General features: G+C 36.9%; 1 protein-coding gene and 1 long non-coding RNA gene across 2 annotated transcripts in view; one reads left to right on the top strand and one right to left on the bottom strand.

The window, feature by feature from the left end:
• The window catches only part of galnt18b (UDP-N-acetyl-alpha-D-galactosamine:polypeptide N-acetylgalactosaminyltransferase 18b), a 124,455-nt gene that overhangs the window by 19,178 nt on the left and 77,748 nt on the right, over positions 1-27,529 (top strand). The gene's annotated exons all lie outside the window — the stretch shown is intronic.
• The window catches only part of LOC309493028, a 78,522-nt gene that overhangs the window by 24,766 nt on the left and 26,227 nt on the right, over positions 1-27,529 (bottom strand). The gene's annotated exons all lie outside the window — the stretch shown is intronic.

Raw genomic sequence — 27,529 nt, 5'->3', positions numbered from 1 at the left:
GGCACAACTGGAGAACAGGCAGGCCGAGGGCACAACTGGAGAGAACAGGCAGGCCGAGGGCACAACTGGAGAACAGGCAGGCCGAGGGCACAACTGGAGAACAGGCAGGCCGAGGGCACAACTGGAGAGAACAGGCAGGCCGAGGGCACAACTGGAGAACAGGTAGGTCGAGGGCACAACTGGAGAACAGGCAGGTCGAGGGCACAACTGGAGAACAGGCAGGTCGAGGGCACAACTGTAGAGAACAGGCAGGCCGAGGGCACAACTGGAGAACAGGCAGGTCGAGGGCACAACTGGAGAACAGGCAGGCCGAGAGCACAACTGGAGAACAGGTAGGTCGAGGGCACAACTGGAGAACAGGCAGGTCGAGGGCACAACTGGAGAACAGGCAGGTCGAGGGCACAACTGGAGGACAGGCAGGTCGAGGACACAACTGGAGGACAGGCAGGTCGAGGGCACAACTGGAGAACAGGTAGGTCGAGGGCACAACTGGAGAACAGGCAGGTCGAGGGCACAACTGGAGAACAGGCAGGTCGAGGGCACAACTGGAGAACAGGCAGGTCGAGGGCACAACTGGAGAACAGGCAGGTCGAGGACACAACTGGAGAACAGGCAGGCCGAGGGCACAACTGGAGAACAGGCAGGCCGAGGGCACAACTGGAGAACAGGCAGGTCGAGGGCACAACTGGAGAACAGGCAGGCCGAGGGCACAACTGGAGAACAGGCAGGCCGAGGGCACAACTGGAGGACAGGCAGGTCGAGGGCACAACTGGAGAACAGGCAGGTCGAGGGCACAACTGGAGAACAGGCAGGTCGAGGGCACAACTGGAGAACAGGTAGGCCGAGGGCACAACTGGAGAACAGGCAGGTCGAGGGCACAACTGGAGAACAGGCAGGTCGAGGGCACAACTGGAGGACAGGCAGGTCGAGGGCACAACTGGAGAACAGGTAGGTCGAGGGCACAATGAAGCAAGAATGCATGCACACAATGAATGCAGACACGGCACGAAATGAACCAGCAAAGACATGAGGGAAAAAGGCACAATATAAAGGGACCAGAGCACCTGAGGATCAGGTGAGCACGATTAGTCAAACAAGGACAAGACATGGACTAAACAAGGGGCCGTGGTAATGGGAAACCAGGAGGCAGGACAAGAGGAGCACATGGCAAACACAAACAAAGACAGAGCCATGTGCTCAAACACAAGACAAACATAGAAACATGAAACAAAGACAAAACAGACAAGGCTGCCAGGGCAGAACCCTAACAGATTTTCTTATGAATGTCATGTGAGTGTGTTGTGGAAAGCATTTCCAATAAGTCTCTAATGAGGGCTGTCTATGTAGACAGTAGATAGCGAGACTGCTCATTTTTTCAATGGTTTTGTAGCGCAGCACAAATGTTTTTATGCAACAACATCTTGTAGGCAAACCGATACACCCACATCACAATCTTTAAGTTTGCTTAATGCCTTCTTTTTTCATCCTTCTTTCTCTTTACTTTGCTTTTGCTTATAGCCGATAGCTCTGCTTTACACTCTGAATCGTGCTTGACTCAGAAAGGTCACTGCAGTTGAAGTCAAGGCAGGCAGCAGGTCCATGTGGAATCGACGCCTCCTACAACCCTCTCTGCCCTTAGAATGCAAATCTAAACATAAAAACAGACATCACTTCATGTTTCCAATGCTGTGAGTGGAGTACATTAAGTATTCACCAAAAAGATGCTTAAATGCTGTTTGTTTTTGCACCGCAGCTCCTCCGCTGAAACACGGAGGCCTCTAAAATAAACAGTTTTAGCATTGGGGATAATATCAGTGTTTTTGTTTCTGTTTAGAAATTGGGCTCATTTTTCGTGCTAGCAAATTTGAAGAAACAGCTGACATATCTTTACAGGGAGGGCTGACATCTGTGATACATCTTTCATGCTTAATTACATCTGAACTCAGAAGATGCCACCTCTTTTCTTCAACAAAGCCATGAATCACCAACGTATACCTCACACAAAACTCCACCTCATTGCTGTACCGCTTGTTTGTCATTTATTTCCTAGGACTTCTTGAATATAATTGCAACATTACTGAAGCACTACAACATAAGGCACAATAAAATTGGATCTGACATGCTTAATGTGATTTAACCAAGTATGACACATTTCTGGATAAACATCCTTGTTGGTCCTGAACTTACTTATTATAGCTATTACAATAACTGGGTTATAACTAGATACTAACCCTGAACCTATCCCTAAACCTAACCTTAACCTATGTAGTTACCTTATATTACCAGGACTCTACAGTAAGTACACTGTAAGTAAACTGTTAAATAAAGTGTAACGAGTAAATGTATTAAATATATTTTATATTGTTAGTAATGTCTAGGTGAACACTTACTGGACACCATTTTCAGAAAAATCTTGTTAAAATGTAAGTATTAAATTAAAAGATACATTAGGCTTTTTTATTTAATCATCATTGTATTGCATTGCATTATATGTTTTGCCCCCACACATTAAATACTATAGAGCTTTGATCATAAAACTAAGCATTTACATATAATCTTACTAAGACCTATTATTGGGAGATATAGAGTGACAACTGATATTTATATGCATGTTATTTAAGTAGTCTGCTATACTGGTGTATATTCAGCGAGGACCATATCTCAGATGAGCGGCTGTCAGTCTCATAGTTGGACCGTCACACAATATTTGAGAGGGACACAGGTTTGCTTCGGGCTTATACAGTGTGCTTTTCATAAGAAGATCTCACTGGATGTGTGTGGAGTTACATTTGACATATATTTTATTTAAATAGGATAAATGAGACAATAATTGCACAACAGTCTCAATGGACAAACGTATCTGTTGCAACATTTTTGCAAAATGCAAAAAACCTACCAATACATCATTGCAGATTCACAATCTTAGCGCCACTCAATGGACATTTCACTTCGAAACTGTCGCAAAACGTACACGTCGCAATTTAATATCATTTTGTACTACTTAGTACGTCTCATGATTCATTACATTCAGTAACAGTACGTTTTTCTAATGAGCCAGGGTTGCATACTTTTTATAGATTTTTTGGTTACATCTTATTTGGTTACACTTTATTTTACAGTGTCCTTGTTACATATGTTACATGTACTTACCATAGTAATAACAGTACATTATGCATAATTACATGCAACTAACCCTCAACCAAATCCTAATCCTACCCTAACCCTATAGTAAGTACATGTAGTTGCTTAATCACTCAATATATAATTACACTGTAACACTGACACCTTAAAATAAAGTCTAACCCCTAATTTTAAGGTATCCGAGTTACAGTGTATTTATACATTTAAGTACTGAGTAATAATAATTAATTAACTATGGCCCGGTTTCACAGACAGGGTTTAGATTAAGCCAGGATTAGGCCTTAGTTAAAATAGGACATTTAAGCAGCTTTTGTAAAAGTGCCTTAGGCAAGAAAAAAAAGAGGAATACTGGTGTGCATCTTGAGACAAAACAATGGCACTGATATACTGTACATTAAGATATGTTAGTGCAAGTCACTTTCAGTTAACAACCGGGCACACATTTTCTTGGTATAGGGTAGATTAGGGTTTGATTTAGGGTTAGTCTGCACTGCTATTTTTTGTATTTATTTTTTTTGGTGTTGGTTACACATTTGTTCACGTCCAGATGTTGTTGTTTTTTTACTTGCAAAACTTTATGGGGCTGAGTTAGAAAATATACCACATATTGGCCAATTCATCAGCATCACCAATATATCAGTTGACCATATTTTAGAAGAAGGCTTATGTGTACACTTAGGGCTGCAGATTTGGGTTGGGAATAGTGGTTGGGCTATAATTATTCAATATGATTGTTGTCGCAGGAACAGGTAATGATTTTGATTCAGGAACATGTCCTACTTGGCTAAATCACATTGTGCGCATATAGCAAGTCTGATAGCAGAGTGAAAACAAGCTGGTAATAATGTTAAGGGAAGGACTTGCTTAAATGAATAGCTCCAGGGTGTACGGCACTTTATTTTTCAAAGTACTAAAATGATTCTCTCTGGATTTCTTTCATAGAAACATAATGTATTGGGTCTGTGAGGCAGTAGCTTGAGAGAACACAGAGCTTTGTAGGTGTGCGGCTGTTTTGTAACTTGGCAGTGCCTGGAAAGCAGTGCGGTTTGCAAGTCCGTGTGATCACAACTGTGTTACATGGTTTGGTGAATCCACACTGATGGAGAAGCAGGACCGGATCAAGCCTGCTTTAACTACAGTGTAAATGTTTCCTGCACTGTCCTCTAAACAAAGTCCAACAATAAAAATTACATAACAGAAAAAAACTAAACAAAAACTGTAACACATCTTTGTTACAGTTTTCCATTCTTAAAATATAAATTAAATGCATTCTAGTGAAGGGACTGCACGTATACAATACCATCCATTCATTAATACCCAATTGGGAAATGTATCATTTAAAAAATATATATATATATATAATAATGAAAAATATCTTCATTTGTGTTCTGAAGACCATACAGTAGGTAATTGATGACAGAATTTCCATTTTTGGGTGAGCTATCCCTAAGATTTCATCATCTTTGACATCAGTTGAATGGACACCATTTCTGACCAACATCCATATTTTCATAAACTTTTTATTCCAATGATGATGATGAGAATGTTGGCCAATCATTTTATATATATATATATATATATATATATATTTTATATTTGTCTGTTACAGTCTTTTCCCGCATCTTTATACAGTATTGACTTTTTTATTTAATATATTCATCCATGTATTCAAAAAATCAAAGACTTATTAGCTATTATTAGCGTTTGTACACATTTTCATGTTTGTTTTTTTCTGACTTTTTCATCTCACAGTTCTGCCTTATTTTCGTCGCAATTGCGAGTTCTTATGCCACAATTCTGCCAGTTTTTCTCAGAATTGCGAGTTTATATCAATTCGGACTTTATAACTTGCAATTGCAAGTTTATATTTGTTACAGTTTTCCATTCTTAAAATATAAATTAAATGCATGCTAGTGAAGGGACTGCACTTATACAATACCATCCATTCATTAATACCCAATTGGGAAATTTATCATTTTGAAGAAAAAAATAAAAATAAAAATAACAATAGTAAAAATATCACAAGATCCACTTTATAAAATTAACATAAAAACACATTCTTCAAGGGATACTTCTTTTTATGTATTTAATGTCTAAATACTTCCGAACTCATTGTAGAGTAAGAGCACACATGAAAATACCAACAAAAAAAAAAAAAAAAAAAAAAATATATATATATATATATATTTCTGCAAGTGTAAAACTTAAAAAATCAATAAATTACTGAGTACTCTTTTAAATGTATTTACTCCCATCCACTTAGCCAATGGCAAACTGACATTCTTCCAATTCTCTCTCTCACTATGTCAATTTTAGTTTGTCAAATCTAATGATGTTTTATTAACAAGGTTCGGGAGGAGCACGTTCAGATAATTAACACAAGTGGAAAGCACTCAGCAATCAATGGTAAGAGGTGCATATATACTCCACAGTCTCACCTCATTCCATTGACAGTTTGCAGCATCCCTCCACCACCCCTTCTCCACACTTCTAGTCCTAAAAACACTTACATACGGGGGGAGCACTCTGGGTTCGGGCCGAACTCCGAGCTCGGAGCCCTCCCTCCGGACAGCACGCCAAATACGCATTAAACTTACCCCTTCAAATTATATGTAAGTGTGAACTCGTGAAAGGCACTTACGTTTTTTTCTGCAGAATCAAGCATTTTTTTTAATGCTTCAGATCTAACCTTAGACATTGACTCTTCCATTTCTGTGCCAAGAAGAAAAGAATATTAGTAGAATATTTTTGTCATCCTAGCATAATCCAATGTTTTCATTCATCTTTTCTACACTCGCGCTCTGCTCTGTAGTGCTGATAGACAACGTGTCTGATATGCCATCAGCACTATCAGCATTTGTGATGTGCTGGAAGAAAAACTACATGTGTCTGTGAAACTGTCAAAAAGCAATGTAAGAACTTTTTAAGGAAGTCGAAAGTGCTTGGCAGATTGATTATTTAGGAGGATAGGAGGATTATTTATCGAACACTAAAGGCTGAATTGTGCTACGTTTGCATTCTCCATGATTCTCAGAACTGTTCCTTGAAAACTGCATTTAGCATTTTGTGTTTGTGGCATTATCTGATTTGCCTTTTTAACTTTTTTATAATAAAGGGCCAATAGAGTATGTATACTCATCCTAATGAACATATATTATAATGTTTCTATGAACGATTTTTACAACATCCATGTGCATGAAAATTGTTCCTAAGTTCATCTGCTTCCTTTAAAGAACAGCATGCACAAGTTATTCATTCATAATGTGTCTTATAAGAAAGTGAATGCAGCCTTCTGCTTAATCCAAGTCTTTTGAAGAGATCAAATATGGTATATGAAAGCTCAACCGTACTGACGTACTGACATGCAAGAACAAATCTCACTGGTTCTTGCAGAAGCTCAAACATCCTGGTGTGACTTGAAGGCAAACTTCAATGTTTCTCGCACATCAAGCAAGCACCTTTGAACTTGCATTTACCATATTGGATGTGCTCTATGTATGTGCATTAACCAATGTTTGTTTATATGTGAATATAGGCCTCAATTGTATCTATTCATCATAAAAAGCGATCATTGAAAAATATCTTCATTTGTGTTCTGAAGACCATACAGTTGGTAATTGATGACATAATTTCCATTTTTGGGTGAGCTATCCCTAAGATTTCATCATCTTTGACATCAGTTGAATGGACACCATTTCTGACCAACAGCCATATTTTCATAAACTTTTTATTCCAATGATGATGACGAGAATGTAGGCCAATACATTTTTTTTCTTCAAATATTAGACTGTTACAGTCTTTTCACACATCTTTATACAGTATTGACTTTTTTATTTAATATATTCATCCATGTATTCAAAAAATCAAAGACTTATTAGCACTTATTAGCGTTTGTATGCTACATTTTCATGTTTTTTTTCCTGACTTTTTAATTTCACAACTCTGCCTTTTTTCGTCGCAATTGCGAGTTCATATCCCACAATTCTGACAGTTTTTCTCAGAATTGCGAGTTTATATCTCAGTTCGGACTTTATAACTTGCAATTGCAAGTTTATATCTCACAATATCTGCGAAAAAGTCAGCTTTGCGAGATATAAACTCACAATTCTGAGATTTTCCTCGCAATTGCGAGTTTGCATCTCACAATTCTGACTTTATTTCTCAGAATTGCGAGTTTATATCTCACAATTCAGATTTTATAACTTGCAATTGCAAGTTTATATTTCACAATTCTGAGAAAAAAAGTCAGAATTGCATGATATAAACTTGCAATATAAAGTTTATATGTCACAATTCTACGTTTATATCTAAACTAGCAATTGCCCGTTATAATTTCTTTTTTTCTTTTTTTTTAATACTGATTGCAATTAACTTTTGTATATATATATATATATATATATATTGTTGCTTTTACAAAACTCTGTGCTGAAAACAAGCCTACATAATTTCAGGCCTCAACAATTTTTATCATCTCACACTTATTTTTGCTAAGATGCATGCTGCAGTTTTCTGATGCTAAATCTCTGGGCCGTGTAATGGTGGAGGTTTGGTGTGTGTGGACATCTCCAGACTGCTCAAGCAAGGAAAATCATGAGGTTCTGCCACATCGAGCATGCTCAGTGAGGTCTGCATGAGGTAATGCCCATCCTTAACTACTCGTCCTCCCATCGTCACCGACCACAGAGTTAATGGCCTCTCAGAGTGCAGATAGCGAACTCATTGAGGAAAGCAGGAGGATTCATCTGGGAAAATGGAAGTGCTCATGGGCCCTCCCAGGGGAGCATCCACAGCCACCAGAGCGTTTCCTGCTAGCTCAATGTGACATTGGGAGGATGGAAAGCTCATTTAAAGGGCTCAGATTGTCCTACTCGCTTCAAGATCCATTTGGTAGACTTAGACAGCCTTTCAGGGCTCAAGCCGAGAAATTAGATTTACACGAATGCAAACTTCCTACCTGTTCAAGGTTATTTTGGAGGGCCTCCCTGTTCCTGTACTTGGGGAGAGGAAAGCTCTTAGATTACATTTGAGTGGATCTTTCATTCTTGTGGTAAATTAGGTTAATCAGCGCAATTCATCTAAATGAAATGGCTTTCGAAGTGACATCAGTGCTGATAAGTGCTCGATTCTAAGGACTAAACGAGGCAAAACCCATCAGTAGATAAAGAAAGGAATTGCTGTTTTTGCCGCCACCTTCTACAGAAGCAAGTTCAAAAGTATGACTTGCCATCTCCTCTGTCTTATTTAATGCATTTGAGGTGATTCATGGCCAAGGGTGCATTGCACAGTGAGAGGCTTATTTCATAAATGTGACGCTTCTCCCTCATAAAGGTTGAAATGGTCTCTGCTCGTGAATTATTTATGGGAGGCAGTACAAGTTGAAATAACTGCTCTGTGATGAGCGTTCCCATTCTCCACATCCATCAAGATTTTCAGTTGTGAAGGACACTGCATGTCCACATACAGTACAACAGGTTGACACTAGGGATGAACAAAAATATATTCTAATCAACTAGTCTGTGGTTTGCAGTCGTCAGGAAGCACTGTATAATTAGGTTGGCAATTGGACACGTTTCTGGGGACCGTTTACGTAATGCGTGTTCTTGCGGTCGGAAAACAGCTAGATGAAATTGATTAGAATGTAGGTGTCTTCTGTTCAACTTGACATTTTTATGCAACACTCGTGCCAGAACACTTAAAAAAACAAGAGCGGCAACAGCCAAATATGCTTTAAAGGGGATGAATTGAAGATGCAACTTTTCTGAGTGGGTTTTACAATGCAAACTGTCTAACAGTTAAAGCAGAGCACACCGTTTGCATGCCAGTCAAAGCATCAAAACTTCAAAACTACAAATATATAAGACAAAAAAAGTAATGTAAATTAGTTAGTGCTTTAACTAACATTTTAAAACTAACAATAAGCAATACATATGTTACAGTATTTATTGGTCTTTTAAATGATAACAAATGGAAGCTTGCTGTAACATGCTACCCCAAAAAACAAACAAATACTAATGAACTAGTCGGTTTTGAGTGTCACTAGTTAGCCAAGCTGGTCTCTCAGTTTGATCAGCAGACAAGTTCTCTTTAAAACCAGCAAAACAGACTGGGAGATCAACTAAGAGCAAAAAAAATCTGTTTTAAGCTGTTTTTTAAGCATACTTTTGATTTTTTTTGTTGGTCTTTTCACACTTTTTTGTCATGTTTGACAAAAGTGAAAAATTTTGCATCCAATTTACACTGAATTTTCAATGGCATACAAGGTTCATTAGTTGATAAGTTGATGAAGTTTTAACTTATACCCAATTAAAATTGAAGTTTGGAATAGAGCATGCCTATAAATGTTACAGATCAAAAACAGGAACAAAGTGAATCTTCTGCAAATTTATTTCATTCTAATTTTAATGGAGCCTGACTGTGGCTGTGACGGTGGAGGGGTCAAAGATGGACGCGCTGTGGTGAAGGCTGAGTTCATGAATATTAATAAGCCCATGTTAATGTTGCTGATCTTCCTCATGGATATATAAGTTAGCTCTTCATGGATATGCATTTTTAGGATGTTTGCTATTTTCACTCATATTTAACTCAACATCTTTGTGAATGTACACCTTCCCGAAAGTGCAAACTCAAATGTAAAGTTTGTGTTAGATGTGTGGAGATTTTGCGCTGCATGATTCCTGGTTTTTTACATTTTTTATAATGTCATTTACATCTTTAGTTTGTCAAGAGATTTAAAGTGTCGTTTTTAAGAGTGCGCATGTGCGAACGTTCTTTAGTACGTAAGAACGAGCCTATGATTGAATCTGGAAATAAAGCAAAATTGAGAAAAATTTGAATTACTCCCCAGCTGCAATGTCCATAACTTATAGCAAAAATCTGGAATTTATTTGATCTCAGACGGATTAATTAAAAACAAGTTATTACTCCACAACCTGCGTGACATCATACACCAACATGGTTGAATGACAAATTTGTGATAGTACGGTTTCAGGAAACAGTTGTGACTAGCTAGTTGATTTCTTCAATTGTGCATCATACTATGATAGTTAATCAGCGAGTTATGCCATTGTACAGGACACACTTCTCAGAGCGTTACTGACAGACTAGGAAGAGAGGTGCTGCAACAATGTAAAACGTGAAAAATAATGAAAAAAGCATGAAAACCTGTTCTAATACACCCCAAAAACCAAAATCAAGACTTTGTAAAATATGGCTGTGTTACAGTTTCTCCAGCTGTTTTTGAATCCAGGAATGACATCTCATAAATATTAAATTATTTAAAAAACATCAGGCAAGGCAAGTGCAGTAAAATATGCTGTTTTATATCATTCCTTTGATCTGCCTCATTTGATCTGTTTTAATGAATGGGTTTAATAGCATTATAATCATGTTTGTCAGGTTTTGTCCATGCAGATGAGATGAGAGATTTTCTCTCTGAAAGGCATCTCTCTGAGCTAATGAGATGAGCCGGTGTCAGTGTGATGTCTTGTCAGCAAAACAGTGCGGAAAGAGAAGGAAGTTTCCCTCCAGGGCACTGCTAGGAAATTTTGATTGGTTTATTGCGGTCTCTCTGTCATAAACTGACCATATCTTTGGCCCTGCTTACAAAGACAAAGCCCTAAAGGAAAATACATGCACTGGGAAGAAAGAAAGCGGCAACCTTTTAAGCATCTCCCAGAGTTTGCCCCTCACACAAGCTTTAGGCGATCACAGCATTCAAAGGGAACTCGGCTTTTAAAAGATCTTTGAAAAACAATTGTCCATGCTGAGGAAAAACTGTAACACTGAGTACTAGAACAAAATCTGATTTGAAGTGGGTGTTTTGCCTTTGGACAGAGGGAAAATAGACCTTGAAGACCACCCACATCCGCCCTGTGCTTTGCTCCTTGTGTTCTGAGCTGGAGAGAATGAACTGGCCCAAATATAGAAAGCAAGGGAATTGTATTATGAGTTCTTACCTTTGAAGGCACTATTTTTTGTTCTTTTAATGAGGAAAAATGGAGCGTTACAACTAAATTCCTTCTGATTTCCACTTTCTGGAATGCGCACAAGCGACAGACTCTCCAACCACGCTCAAGGTTTCCATCCCTGCATGTGGGTTTTTTCTTGCTTCCAATGAGAGAAATGTCTTCTGCAAAAGATTAGACATGTATGTCATTATTTACTCACCTTTACATTGCTCCTATTTTTTTCTGTGGAACACAAAAGAGATTTTTTTTTTAAAATCTTCATGCTCTTTTCAGTATAATGGTATTCATAGTTCATAGTGACCAGGGCTTGTCAAGCTCTGAAGAGGACAAATGAACATTATAAATAGTCTATACGACTATATTTGGAGTCATATGATAGCTTCATGTGAGTAACAAGGTAAAATCGTGCTGATTTATCACTGAAAATCTGAGATTGCTTCAGATCTCAAATGCCATTCTTCGTTATGCCTTTTCTAACTGGCACGTCGCATTTAGAAGGAGCCTTTTTTGGTGAAAAATTGTTTCATTTTCTTTCTGTTCCTCACACAAAGCTATCATAGGGTTTCAGAAGACTTGGAATATAATGCACACGCTGCTTTTATGGTTCTTTAAAGGTTACCTTTTTTGTCTTTTGGAGCTTGTGGTCACTAATCTGTGTTTGAATGGAATATATGGTAACACTTTACAATAAGGTTTCATTAGTTAACAAATTTAGTTAACATGAATAAAGAATGAAAAATACCTTACAGCATTTATTAATCTTTAATTTCAACATTTACCAATACGTTATTAAAATAAAATGTTGAATTTTTGAACATTAGTAAATGCAGTGAACTAACATTAACAAACAATGAACAGCTGTTTTTTTATTATTAACAAACATCAACAAAGATTCATAAATACTGTTACAAATGTATTGCTCATTGTTATAGTTTATGTTAGTTAACACATTAAATAATGTTAACTAATGAGACCTTATTGTAAAGTGTTACTGAGAATATCTGTGTAAGATGGAAGCCCGTTTTTGCCTCAGTGTAAAAAAAGACATTGTAAGATGTAAAGACAAATTTTGACAAATTCACAATTGTAAGATATAAAATTGTGTTATGAAGTCGCAATTGCGAATTAAAGTCTCTGATATTGAAGTCTCAGATAAAGTCTTCGATATAGTCACATTGTGAGAATTAGTCACATTGGAAGTTATAGAATCACAATTGCATTGCGATAAAAAGTGAAATTGTGAGAAGTTTTGTTCTGAGTCATAAAACTAATTTCTCCGTTTGTTTTTTATAAAAATAAAAAATGTTTCAACAACATTAGGGTGATTAAATAACATAATTACATTTTGGATGAACGGTTCCTTTAAAGATTACCCTAGTACACAGCCTCTCAGTGCTTGGCCTCTGAGTAAATGAATGCACACCCTCAGTCCTTACAACATGCTAATTGCCTCTTAACTGTTACATAGCGTGTGCTGTCATGTATGTGTGCAGGCATGCAGAAAACCCTTATTTAGAAATGATAAGTATCCTGAGTGGAGTCTTACTGTATTAGTTTACTGGCCGCTCTGTTGAGGATTGTTTCTGCTCATTATTTTGAAACACTATTTACATGCTGCGACACACAATTTGACAAAATTTGTGTTTTTTCCTAATACCCACTGCACACAATGGCCTTGTTAAAGAAGATATCAAGTGCAGTCAGTCTTGTATTTCACATTTAATGAGAAAAACCCATTAATAGCAAATGTTTTTACCTGTTTTTGTTTTTGTCGCCATCACAGATTTAGTCTAAGTGTTTTATTACATTGATGATTGCAATTATTTATAATTGAATGAATCATAAGCATCGAAGTGGAAAAATGAACTGTTGTCTTTACTCAAGAAACACTATATAAAGGCTGAAGTATTTAAGGAGCGGAGAAGAGTCTAGCATGTGTTGTCGAGTCAAAGCCAAGACTGTCTTAAATAGTCTGTGCAAAACACTTCATCTTTTATAACATGAGATTTGGGCCAAATTACAGAAAAAAAGTGCCCACATACTGTAGCTTCTGTAAACTTTATAACCTGTTAGTTGATGAAAACGTATTACTGCCTCAGACCTTGTAACTCCATTTGAGCTTGATTTTGGTGATTTGATAATAATATAAGACGCATGCAAGTGTCTGACCATATATAAAACCACAATATCAACTTTGAAAACACAGTGTTTAAATATTTAGAAAATAAGTTTTTCCCATTTCCTGAAAAGTAGCAGTTTTGGACATACAAGTTTTCTGCCCGACAGTGACGATATGATCATTATTGTAATGGTTTTGCGTGGTTCTTGCTGTAAGCTTATTTAAAATAGTTGTCTTTGTGCCATTTTTGACTTGTTTTTGGTAACTTTTGTTTTTTTTTCTCTACAAAATAGTTTCTACAGATAAGATTTAGCCCCTCACACATGCCATTCTATATTATAGGGTACAGTGGGGTTAAAGGGCATCGGGTGTAAAAGCCTCATTCAATGTTATTTTCTCTTAAAACACTAAAACCACTCCAGCACTTTCCTGAACACCTGCAAAACTGCTGCATTTTCTTTTCCTTAAGTGGACTTGTTGTGACAGATGTGCAATTTGGATCCATGTATATGGCTGATTTGTGAAATATGCATGAACTAAAATTTAGCTCTAAGATGCACACAGTTCATGTTCTAATAGCGAAATTTATGTAAGATATCATCCATCTTATTTTTCAATGCAGAATTAAACTCTTTTCTGCGAATGTGCTAGAATGTTCTTATTAGCAGAAATGGTTCAAGACACGATGAAACAATTTGTGCAATGAACCAGTGTTAATATACGATAATGAATTAAAATTATATGATAACAAATAGCAAGTTCCAACATCAAGCAGCACAATGGACTCTTGAGGTAATTTAAATGACACTATTATGATAGTTTGATTATAAAGTATATTTGAGACTATAGACTATATAGATCTGGTTATGTTAGACTATAGTTTGTACATTATTCATTGATATTACAGTACAGAATAGCTCTTTCGGCATTATCCTGAACATTGTAAAAGCATTCATTTCATGTGTCATTGAACGGAAGAGAGGCTATCGAGAGCGCATGTAAACATCACGTCCTTTTCTTTCCTTTCACTGGAAAAGAGTGAGGGAAGGACTTTTGGAGCGTTGGGGGTGGGCTTGCATTCTTCTCATTCTCGTTTGTGGACCAGGTATGATGAACGTGTTGGAACATTGACGAATGCCTTTGTTTTCGCAGCTCAGTATAAAATGCTCCCTGCACAGCAGATGTTATTAATACGCCTGTGTGGGAAGTGATCTGGCAGCATGCTTTGTGTGTGCTTATTATTGGTTACATGAAGTTGGTCACATGTTCCTGCAGAACGACTACACCAGCCGCTGTGTTCCCTGACACCTCTTTCAGCTAAACTGTCCTGCACCTGTCTGTAACATCCCGCTGTCTGCTTCTGTGTTTCCAGTGTGAAACATTCGCAGGAAGAGGCCATGCACTGGTACAAATGTTCATTCTCTAGCTAGGGTGAATTCAGAGTATTGGGACACTTTTTGCATTTGAGATGACTTGGAAGTCTTCCAACCAACCCAAATTCACTGTATATACATTTTCCCCACTGTTAATTGAATGCCTCACAGTGATATACTGTCCACTGATGCATATGAGAGGAGAATGTAACAATTAATAGGAAAGCACTGATATGAACATTCTGGGCCATTAGCCAATAATCGGATCATTCACAAAATGGTTGATTTTAAAAGTGAATTTAGGCTTCTCAACATATTTTTGAAAATGTTTTACAGATTAGATTAGATTAGAGTTTAGAGTACATTTAGCAATATTAATAAACTATTAGTGTTTTTTTTAAAGATTAACTTTAATCTTTGTTATGTAGGTGAGTGTTATAGGTGGTGCGAAGTTAATGTAAATGGAAATGGAAAATAAACATGCACAATCAAATATCCAATATTGACTGTAATACATACAATATCAATATTGATCACTAATAAATTAAATCTGTCAGGCAATAATCAGTATGGATATATATATATATATATATATATATATATATATATATATATATATATTTTTTTTTTTTTTTTTTTTTTTTTTTGAGCAAAAAAAAAAAAAGAAAAATCTTCTGGTTAAAATCAAGTCATGTCCAAACTTTTGAACTATTTTCAAAACTAATTCACTGCAGTCATTGTGCAAATAAAATGTAAAAAAGTTGTCAATATTGTTTCTTGTTTACCTGCAGTAAAGTACACAGATTTATATATGGATATTTATGGCCAGCTAAACAAAAATAAAAGTTGAATGAATTACTGTGAAGTAAAAAAAAACAAAAACAAAAAACACTGTTTAATATAATTCATATGATTTATTATATTTAGGTGTGGGATAGGATTTTTTAAAACAATGGATTTTTCTTTTGTGCGCACATTTTTTTGTGTGAAGGCACCCATTCATCAGACATGTCTCTTTATGCAGGAGTTCATCTTGTTTCAGCCCACCTGACCGTGTCTGATAATGGACTTCACAGAGAGCATGTGTTTAGAGCCACCGGGGCTTAACAACCTGCTAGAACAAGAGAAGCCATCAGTGTGGAAATGTGATTGACACCGCAGAGCAGTCACAGGAGCTCAGATATGAACTGGTCCTTCACTGTGGTGTAATTTCATCCTGCAGCAATTATCCTTGACCTACAGTATCTATAATTATTAATTTCATAATTTTTTTCTTTGTCCTCTTTTATTTATGTCTCGCACACTTTCTTCCCCCATCTGTGAAACGGTTCTTATTGTTTCCATACTCTGATTCAGGAAGTCACATTCATTTCATTGGCTTCCTCTGGGCCTCGTTCAGTGCCTGTGTCCCGCCTTCTTCAGGAAGGGCTGGGCTCTGTTTATCTGAGGATCAAGGATGTGCGTTCTGGGAGGTGGATGGCATGACCAACATCTTATATAACTGAACTAGTAGTTTTTGAGCCTCTTTATATAAAGTGTCTTGAAATACTAAATACTAAACAAAGACAATTAATAGAGAGTGACTAATTTTACATTACAGTGCAAGTATATGTCAAGATATAGGAGTTTTTTTTGTTATTATTAAAATTATTTTTGCACTTTTGTGTTTGAAGAATATACTGAAATACAAAGTTCTGTCATGAAACTCAAGATGGCACAGGCTGATAGGTCATTAACACAATCTGCTTGCAATCACATCATTCTCTATAGGACACAGCTGATTGGTTCCTGCTGTATCAGTAGCCAATGAACTCGCTGCTCAACCTTCAAATACTGGTTAGCATTTAGTGCAGCACACTTTCAGAAACCCTCCTCCTTCCCCAGCTCCACCTGTATAGATCTGCTACGTGTAATTCATGTAGGCTATATTGTACAGCAGCAGCATGTCTTACTTGCTCACAGGAGCGTGTCGTGTGTGTATTGGCAGTAGCAAGTCCCGTACGGAGCTTTAACAGCTTGTGTCCTTTTACCTCACACAGACATGCACTGAAAATTTCAAACACTTTCAGCCTTTTATGTTCAAACCGGAGTCAGACAATGATGGAGAGACTCAAGAAGAAGTGACAACATGTTGAAGCAACAGGACATTTCTGAATAGTTGATGAATTTATGTAGCTTATGTTAGGGCTGTGCAATTAATTGAATTTCGATTTCGATTTCGATTTTTGCTCCCAACGATCACCAAAATAGTATAATCGAGTAAAAAACGATTATTTTGCCATGTTCTGTTTTGAAAGAACGCTCTTATTTTGTCTTGTGTTCTGAATGACGCGCGCACGCGCACATCCGCCCCTCCCGCCATAAACTCTCTCAGCTTGAATGTTTAAACTGATAAAACTTAAAACGAAGTAAAAATTATCAACTTTAGTTACGATGCAATGCTGGCCCGATTGTGCAAGTGACAATTCCATCATGTCCGACTCCTGAACGCGAATGTGTAGTTTCGACGCTTGCCTTGTCCAGCGCATTTTGAGAGACAGAGAGAGAGAAGACGCATCACCGCTGAACACTCACGCGGTTTGTGAAATTGCGTCTTGGAGAAAGTTTTAAAATTATTGATTTGATTTTATAATCTGTGTGGATTCATTTAGGCTACTCATACAATCTACATGCTAAAGTGAATCAATGTTTGCGGGGGAATTTCCCGCATTAGGCTATAAGTGGTAGACCTGCGGGAATATATTAAAATACTATATTATTTATTATAGTTCAAAAAGTACAATCAATGTTCAAATTTCGATTTTTTAAGAATTGTTGAAAGGTGTCTTTGGTAACACTTTACAATAAGGTTCATTAATTAGCATTAGTTAACAATAATGAACAATACTTCTACAGCATTTACTAATCTTAGTTAATATTAATTTCACCACTTACTAAAATACGTTATTAAAATGAAAGGTTGTATTTGTTAACATTAGTTAATGCACTGTAAACTTAACATAAACAAACAATGAACAGCTGTATTTTTATTAAATATTAACTAACATTAAAAAGGATTAATAAATACTGTAACAAATGTATTTCTCATTGTTAGTTCATGTTAGTTAATACATTAACTAATGTTAACGAATTAACATTATTGTAAAGTGTTACCGTGTCTTTTTAATAAATGCAACACGTTCCCAAAGTCATGTGAAATAATCGTGTTACATAATCGTGATTTCAATACTGACCAAAATAATCGTGATTATGATTTTTTCCATAATCGAGCAGCCCTAGCTTATGTGTAGTTATCTTCTAGTCATTGATTAGCATATTCTGTCATGATAATCTATAAATCGTGTTCTCGGGGGCGGGGTTTATGTAAATTTTAGGGTTCGTGATGTCACTAACCCTGGAGGAATGTCCTCTAGTCCCGACCAGCCATTTGTTGTTGTCCTTAAAAAGCGATTTCTTTAAAATAAAATATCTCCCTTTGCTTTGAACTTTGAGCATTGTAACTTTGCAGATGTTGTTTATGCTCAAACAGCAACTATACACACTAACTAAAGTTAGAGAAGTGAAATCATAATCAACCACCCCTTTAAAATATGTTACAAGAGAAAAAAGTAATTTGGAATTGTAATAATATTTCACAATATTACTGTTTTTTTCTGTAGTTTTGATCAAATAAATTCATCTTTGGGAGACTTGTTTCAAAAACATAAAAACATCTTAATAATTCCAAAACTTTTGATTAGTAGTGTAGGTTGATTTTAGCCTGTAGAATAAATGGCAGCAGTGAATGCCGTAATTTAACAACATAACGTTAACTTAATCAATGAAGCGGCGATAAAAGCAAATAACGAGCACATAACTTGACCTACAGCCTGTCCTACTTTTTTTCTCCCCAGAGTAAAAGATCCATTTTCATTACATTATGAAGTGAAATGGGATGTGAAAGCCATTTAACGTTGATTTTATCCTCAAGAATTCATCGCTGTCATGCAGCATATTGGCTGCGGCAGAACTCCTGACCTTTTCATGTGTACTTGCTGTGATGCGCCCAGCACACACTGATCTAGGGTCATTCTCAGACTGCTTATGAAATTCTGCCATTTCTCAGAGCTGCGTTTAATATCTGTGAAAGGACTTCCATTACTTGAAGCCCTATGTCTCTTTTGTTGAGTAGAAAGGCTCTGATAGCTGGCCTGCATGCTTGCGGACTGAATTCCTCTATCAACAAAGAGCCGTTGGGACAACATGCTGAGCAGACTGAGCCACTAGATGTTGCCTAGGTTACGGAGTCTACTAAAGCCACCCCTGACCGTACCAGCGTGGTTTCTAATTAATAGCCAGACATACTGTCACATCACTGACCCTCAGGCACATATAATGGGGATGTGTATGCTTATGATCGTGTCATTATTAAAATATTCTCATTTAATGTCCCCATCAAAAAATGTTTGTTAGAATATGTCTATAATCTGGTGTGCTCCAAAAACAGTGACATTTAGAAGATATAAGCATTCACTCTAACTTCCGCCAATATGAATCCATGATTTTGATGACATCCCTCTGCACTTCAGCTACTAATCAGATTTTCTGTCCAATCAAATGCTCTCTATCACTGATAAAAATTATTTTGTGGTGAAGTAAATACTACAGAAAAATCCAATGTAATTTCTACATGAAAAAGTTAGTTCAGGCAAGAATAAAAAACTAAAAAAAACGAAGTAAATTATATATTGGTACTCAATTCAAGCATGTAGAAATGAAAGCGTAAATATCAATGTTATAAAATTAAGTAAAATGACTTTTCTGATACTGATGTTCCCATCATGCACTGGGCCTTGAATAATTAATGAGGTTGATTTTTCACTGTTTTCCAGCTGTATTTACACTGTTTTATCATTGCTTTTGTTGTTAGGATTAGTAACTTGACATTTTGTGAAATGGCACTCAAAATGGCTCATTTATACACAAAAACGATCCATCAAATGTTAGGTGCCGCTACTTCTGATATGTAGATATGGAGTCTCATACAATATCTATTGTATTATTAAGTAAGATGTTTCTAAGTAAAGCATATATTTAAAAAATGTGGTTTAATTCAATGTTATATTGTTTGAGTGAAATGTATCTAAATAGACATTACTCAACCTTTTACTGGCCAAGTTAAAATTACATATTTCTTTGTTAACTCTACTTAACTTAGTTAACTTAAGCCCCTTTCACACAGCGCTTTGAACCCGGGAAATTGCCGGCAAATTGCCAGAGCGCCTTCTGTGTGAATGCAAACTCGACCCGGGATTTATGCCGGGATCGATGCCGGGTCGGGACCTAGTAACATTGCCGTGTTCAGTCCCGGAACGCGCGCTGTGTGAACAAAAGCCGTAATAATGCCGTGTCGTAGTGATGACGCTGAAGCGCGGGATCGTTCGCCAGCTGTGAAACGGTACGTAAAGCGCAATTTTATGATCGAATCAGAGAAAAAAATGCACAAGCGTGGTTTGCACACGCAATGCACACGCTGCTGAGATTACAAGTCACATCGATGTCACGTGTCTTTATGGGATTTTTACGGGTTGTGTGTGAACGCACTCTCTGATTCCGGAAAATCACTGGCAGTGTGAATGAACCAAAATCAAACGAACCCGGGTCAAATCCCGGGTCACTTTATCCGTGTATTTTCCGGAATCTCTGTGTGAAAGGGGCTATAGTTAAGTAGAGTTTACTTAATTCCATATGTGAAATTTACTTAAAAAATATGTGTGCAAAAACTTGCCAAAGAAAAATTAAGTACATTTTACTTATTTTTTTTCTTTTTTTCTCAGTGTAGATTCTGAAGCTCTGCCCCCTACATTATAAAGATACTCTGAAGCTGTGGCTGAAATCAGTCGCTTGTTCACACATTTACTATTTTCTATGGTGAATGGCACATAGTGCACTATATAGGGGATAGGGAACAGTTCAGAGAGTGTAAATATGCATTCCATTGAAGTCTGGTTTCATGTTAGTATCACGCGAACCACCGCAGCTCCAGTCCAGAGACACGATAGCACAGAGCGGATCATATACACGAGTCAGACCAGAGAACGTATCGGACCCATTTGAATTCTGCAAAGAATGCTGTATTTTAAAGCGATATGGAGGAGATTAGAGGAGAAACGGTTAGAGATTAGGAGGAAACTGCGGCTTTACTGAGCTCAATGGCTCTGGCTGAGCTGTGACATAAATGAAAGGCTATTGGCTATTCTAAAAAAGAGGAGGAACTGTTCAATATGGGCCGCCCTGTCTTCCTGTTTCAGTGGAAATTATGGAAACACATTGAATAATGCTGAGCGTTTCAAGGCACTTCAGTGGGCCTTTAAAGGGATAGTTCACTCAAAAAGACTTTTGTTCATCTTCATGTTTTGAATGAAATCTGAGGGATTTCCGTCCCCCCATTGAAAGTATGTTCACCTCTAAATATGATGTTTTAAAACATTCATAGAGATTGTAAAAAAATAAAAAATAAAAAAAAATTCTATAAACAGTTTAATCCAAGCCTTCTGAAGAGACACGACGAGGGTGAGTAATTGATGAAGTTTTTTTTTTTTTTTTTTTTTTTTGGCAGGTTCTTGTAACTTGGCTCTGGGCAACATGATTTGATGTGGCAATATCATACATTTGTACATTTATAGTTTATTTGACTATTTTGGCACCATTCCAAGTTATCATTCAAATAATAATAAATAATAAAATCATATTTTATTAAAATGTATGATTGGTCATGAACATTGTGACATGAAAGGCAGGGACAGTTAGAGAATTTTGTGTTTTTAAGAGCCTTCAGAAAGAATCAGGCATTGGCTAAACATGCTATAATGTCATGAAATATTATCTATATAAATGTTACTTTAATATGGCTTGTATCTTTCATTAAAGCTGCCTAACAAAAAGTATTTTTTGTTTCATGCTCGGTGTGCAAAGACTGCTTTTAAAATGACCATTTCTCCATTTAGTCCATCTTTTACACCAAACACTGCCAAAATAAATTTGCAATCCAGGTGAAAAGCATTTTAACAAGGCATTGTGTTCATGCTGCTTCTGGTTTCATGGCACGTAGCATATTTCTCAGAACAAGGCCTGTCATCTATTATTTTGGTTGTCAAAGCAATTACTCTGCTGAGAGAATAATGCATAAATAGCCAAATCATACATTTGCCAAATGACAGTTGCACATTTTATTAGCCAGCACATTATAGCAGCAGATGTTACCATCCAGTTTGAGAGCTCAGATAAATTAGCTATGTGTCACCTAAATGCGAGCCATTTATTGATGTATATTGTACTCCTTTGTTATTCCTGAATAGATTTCCCAATCTGGGCTGCGTTTCCCAAAAGCATTGTGAGCCAAGTTGATCGTAGACACCATTTGTGGCGATTGTTCTACAATCAACTTCGGCACACGATGCTTTTGGGAAACACAGCCCTGATCTGTTGACAAGCACACAGTGTCTTACAAAGCAGTTATCTCTTGTGAAAAAGAAGTCCGCTTAATTGTATTTGAATGAACACTTAGTGCACTTCAAATCTTAAAAGTTTATTTAAAATAATAATATAATAATAATGAAATAAAAGGCTACTTAAGTGTACTTTGATGTAGGCTACTTTTCAAATCGTTTCAATAATCTTGTCATGCTTTAAAGAAGTATACACTTATTTTATGTTGACTAATATACTAAAGCACTTTAATGTGTTAAAGGGACAATTCAAATAAAGTGAAAACAAGTACTCTTAAAAGTATGATAAAGTCATCTTCTTTTACACAAGGGATAATAGTATTGTGGAACTGGTATCTAAGTGCTAGTATACAAATTAGTATACAAAGTAGCTACAAATAATTTTTCATTTTCTGCATTTGTTATGTTTGAAAAAGGCCTGTCCATGTATCAACAACTATAACTCCAGAAATAGCTGCATATACTGTAGTTAAATTCATGGTTGTAAAACCACTTGTATTTGTTGAGAACACCCCCTGCCTTGCATCCCCAGGTCATTTGAGATTGATTTTGAGATCCCTTTTATAATGTCTTAAGAGAATTATATCAAAAGGCCTTAATATGGAAAATTGGCAAAAGTGAAATACATGAAACAGAATTCATTTTCAATCAGCAAGCAGAGATACAGAATATTGATATTCCATCTCAGCAGTCAGATGCTGCGTGTTTGTGCACAGGGTCCAATAAATCACATGCCTGCACTAGTGCTTAAAACACGCTGCAGTCTGGGGCGTGTTAGCAGCACGGCTCCAGTGTTTATTCAGAGCTGCCGTTTGGGTGGGTGTCTCCAACAGAGCCGTATTTGATTCCGTCAGTGATCCAGACTGACCCCTTCAGTATCAGTTTTCTGACTGGGGACTCTGTAGTCATGATTTCACACAGGTCCAGGTTGCAATGCTGTTGCTCCCAACAATGCCACGTCCCCATTCAATCTATCCTCTTGCGATCTGTTCCCACAGCCTGAAATATTGTAGAAGGGCTGTTTTTAAGGAGGAGTGTGAACATTATTTGAGATAGGGACTTGAGTTGTAATAAGAGGCCTGTGTGAGTATAAAGGCCATTCACACCAAGGATGATAACTATAACAATAAAGATAAAGATATAGTTCTAAAAATCATTCTAAATGTAAAAGAATAGCAGATTCCACACCACAAGTATAACGATACTGGCACAGAGAAACAACATCATTGGAATTACTTTCAGAATAAAAAAAATGTTTTCCCAGCTGATGAATGATAAAAAAACATTGACAGCCAATCAGAATCCACCCTGCTTCAAGAGCTCGAGCATTTAAAGCGGCAGGCGACAAAACTGCAGCACTCTTATCATAAATGGAACGTTATCATGCATCGATGGAGAGCGATAATATAGTTATCGTTGTAGTTGTTGTGAATAGTGCACGACAAATAAAATTATTATCTCCTAAAAGAAAGAATCGATTCTGACCGGCCTGAAATGAGTCTCACTTCCTGTTACATACCTATGTAACAATGTAACAATTTTGAATAATGCCAGCCTATGATTGTCCGCCCCTCAAAGACTGTAGCTGTAGCTGAGGCCTGGAAGAGTTTGGTTTGTCTTGTTGACACGTAGAGAAGACGATGTTTTCTGCACTGTGAATCCACTTTGATTGCTAAAGGAAGCGGACTTGCACTGGAATTGATACGGAAAACCCAACGCTATCTTTGCTGTTCGTATCAATGTACAAGTGCTAAGGAAGCCTCTGGAGTTGAAATTCAGATATGGTAACGGAGGTTTTGTTTTCGACACACGCTGAATTCAGAGCAGAGTAGACCAATCACAACAGACTGGGCCATCTGACCAATCAGAGCAGAGTAGACCAATCACAACAGACTGGGTCATCTGACCAATCAGAGCAGAGTAAACCAGTCACAACAGACTGGCCCATCTGACCAATCAGAGTAGAGTAGACCAGTCACAACAGACCGAGGTGTCTGACCAATCAGAGGAGAGTAGGCTCGCACAAAGTATGGGTTTAGAGTGACTGAATCTTCATTAGAACTTCTCTTTGAGTAATGAGTAGGGGTGTGACGAGACCTCGTGCCACGAGATCTAAATGTGACGAGATTTCTCATCGAGTAAAAAAAGCTGTCTCGGGATATCGCCATGATGGAGAGCGTGAGGGTGAAATTAGCATAGAATATGCCACCTCTACTGTCGTTATCAAATAAAAACCATTGCAAAGTATTGTAAACGTCTGCTCTGCTCATCCAGCACTCTAAGGTCTGAAGAACGACAGACAAGGGAGCCTCCGTTTCTGAACTTTTAATCAGAACGCAAACAACTCTACACAACCACACCAGCCTAAAGGCCAATTTATACTTCTGCGTCGAGTGTACGCCGTAGTGTACGTCGTAGGCTACGCACGTAGGCGACGCCGTCGTGAGCATTTATACTTCTGCGAATGTCTGTGTTGCTCTGCAGTTACACCGCCGAAACGCTAGTTGGCGCGGGTGGGTTTTAATGTTCCAGTGTGTTTACATTCCTAGCGGCTGTTTTGAGTTTAGGTTTCTACGAGCAATGGCGACTGAAGGAGTCATACAGATGGCTGTATTTCCGCACTTCTTCAAGCAATCTCTCGGTCACTTGGTCTATTTCCATGACTCTTCACTGATCTTCGGAATTTAAAAATGGCGGGCGGGCGGTGCAGAGTGCAGAAGATCATTCCGGAAATGCGTAGGAGGAAACGCGATGCTATCCAGCCGACCAATCACAGATCTTGCGGTCCGCGTCGCCGCGACGCGTAGTTACATTTTTGAGGAGGTGCGCGTCAGGGTACGGCGAAGGGTACGACGTATGGTACACGTTAATGCGTATGCTACGCCGTACCTTCTACGCGCACCCGACGCAGAAGTATAAATTGGCCTTAACTCACTCGCTCGTTTCTCTCTTCCCGGCCTTTTTTCCAGCCTTAACCCTATAACTGCCGGTGCAAAATAAAACAGCAATTTCACAACAATAATAAAGAGTTTGTGCGCTACAGTACTTTGATTATGGTTGCACTTGCACTTATTGTTTGCACTTAATAAGACTAAGAAATATATATATATCTTTTTTTTATTTTTATTTTATTTATACTGTTTTTATTTCTATGTTCAATTTGTGCAAAGGAGTTCCATTAGGAAGTCACACACAATCTCAATCAGAAGTTCTGGAAGCTCATAATTCATGTATAGTAAGGTCTGAAGAGACTCATGTGAAATCATACAGGAGAGAAGCCAGTCAGCTGAGTTTGTGGCAAAACCTTTTACAGTGCTTGTATATTGTTGTATTTCAATGCATTTGATAATTCATACTCAAAGTACAACTGAAATAAAATTCATTACAAGATTATTAGTTAAAACATTTTAAAATGCACCTGCAGACTATTTTTCCAGTCATGAATTTTGTCATTGAGGATTTCTATAAAATATTGTGCAAAAATATCGTCTCTTCTCGTTCTCGTGAACCCAATCTCGTGTCTCATCTCGTCTCGTGAGTTAAGTGTCTCCTCACACCCCTAGTAATGAGGTGATGTACAATGTATATTATGAAAAAAAAAAAAAAATTTCTTACCTTGGATGAATGTAAATCTATGGTAGATCTCCAAAACAAATGAGGAACTTTTAAAATAGAATAAAAGTGGCAGTTAAATGTGTAATTATTTGTTTGTTTTTTTAATATAGTTGCTGTAAATGAAATATTGGTATTTATGCAGCTCTGATTTCTATTTTATATCTATAAACTGTTGCATGTTAGTGTGTGGTTAAGTGCTGCTAGACATGGAAAGGTCGCAACCGACAGTCAAACACAAAGGTCAATCAAAGTGACATTGATACGCAAATTCACAATGGGAGCGTTATGTAAGGAGATTGTTTCTGTGGAACATTGTTTTCCCTCAAAATATAATTCTCCTGAGATTTTGTTTTCATTTTCATGTAGATTATTTTGTCCTTCAGGTTTGCAAATCATTGTTCTTTTGCAGCAGTTATTCTATTATACTCGAGGGATGGATACTTCTGCACTGGATTGGCACTTTGTAAATATTACCTTCAATGTGTCAATGAAGCTATAAATGTACAGTGCTTTACAAAAGTCTGAGACCACACTGAAATTGAGTTTTATTTATTTATTTATTTATTTATTTAAAAAACAGAGGGTTTAGGATTTTTTTAATTTTTTTATTTATATAGGATGGGGGCAGCATAAAATATATAAGATTGCAGTTGTTACTATATACAGTATATATATATATATATATATATATATATATATATATATATATATATATATATATATATATATATATATATATATTAGGGATGCACAATATATTGGCCACCATATCGGTATCGGCCAATATATGTAAATTTCTTATGTTATCTTTAGTGGCCCGATAAGAAATTTTGGTCGATATATTACAGCTGATAAATAATGGATTATTTCCTACAGCTGAGACACTTCAAATGCACACTGTTTGCCATGATGGTTTTGAATTGCTCAAAATATGATCAGTTATCGGCTTTCGAATATAAATAATTATTGGTTATCGGTATCAGACAAAAGTTCCATATCGGTGCATCCCTAATATATGTTTTTTTTGTGTGTTTGTTTTGTTTTTTAAGCACAACGAAGTAGTACGACTGTCTAGATTAGTTACATTTAGAGACTTCAATGATCATTAACAATGTCATGCCCTGTATATACAGAGTTGAAAACAAGCTGGGTCAAATTAAAAATAAATATTTATTATATCACAAAATAAAAACTAGAAGAATTGAGAACGATAGAAAGAGAGAGGTGTGTAAGTTATGCCCCTTAAGCCACGAACCAGCCATCAGTAGCCTGGGGGAGATAACTAGAAAGAAACACGAACATACACAATGAAAACAACAAAACCAACAGATGTGATTCTTAGACACTAATTCACTGGTTTGAACCAATCTCAACCTCCAGTTTAGAAAGATGGCAGAATGAAAGAATCCCCAACAGCACTTGTGTTTACATCAAAGTGAAAAGAAAACAGAGTTATGGCAAAAATCTATGTGTGTTGAATGGATTTTGAATTTTCTTTCAAAAAGAAAAAGTGCATTTTTAGCATACTTTTAAAACTGAATACCACACTACATTTCAAATCATAACCAAATACTTTACATTTGCTTTAGTAGTCAACACATCGAAATAAGTGTACCTTAAATAAAACTTTTAATTTGACATTATTAAAATATGCACTATTTAAAAATGTACTTAAGTGTGTTAAGAAACAGCCACTCTCTTTAAGTACACTTGAATGGCCTTTTATTTCATTAATGTTATATTATTTGTACAGTTTTTTTTTTTTAAATGATACATTTATGATTTTAATACTAAGCATACTTCTTTTTCCATAAAGGGTTTAACCAC

This window comes from Leuciscus leuciscus (genome assembly GCF_965113295.1).
Source record: "Leuciscus leuciscus genome assembly, chromosome: 2".
Taxonomy (NCBI): Eukaryota; Metazoa; Chordata; class Actinopteri; order Cypriniformes; family Leuciscidae; genus Leuciscus; species Leuciscus leuciscus.
Note: the sequence above shows the minus strand (reverse complement) of the source record. Positions and strands in the feature narration are given on the sequence as shown.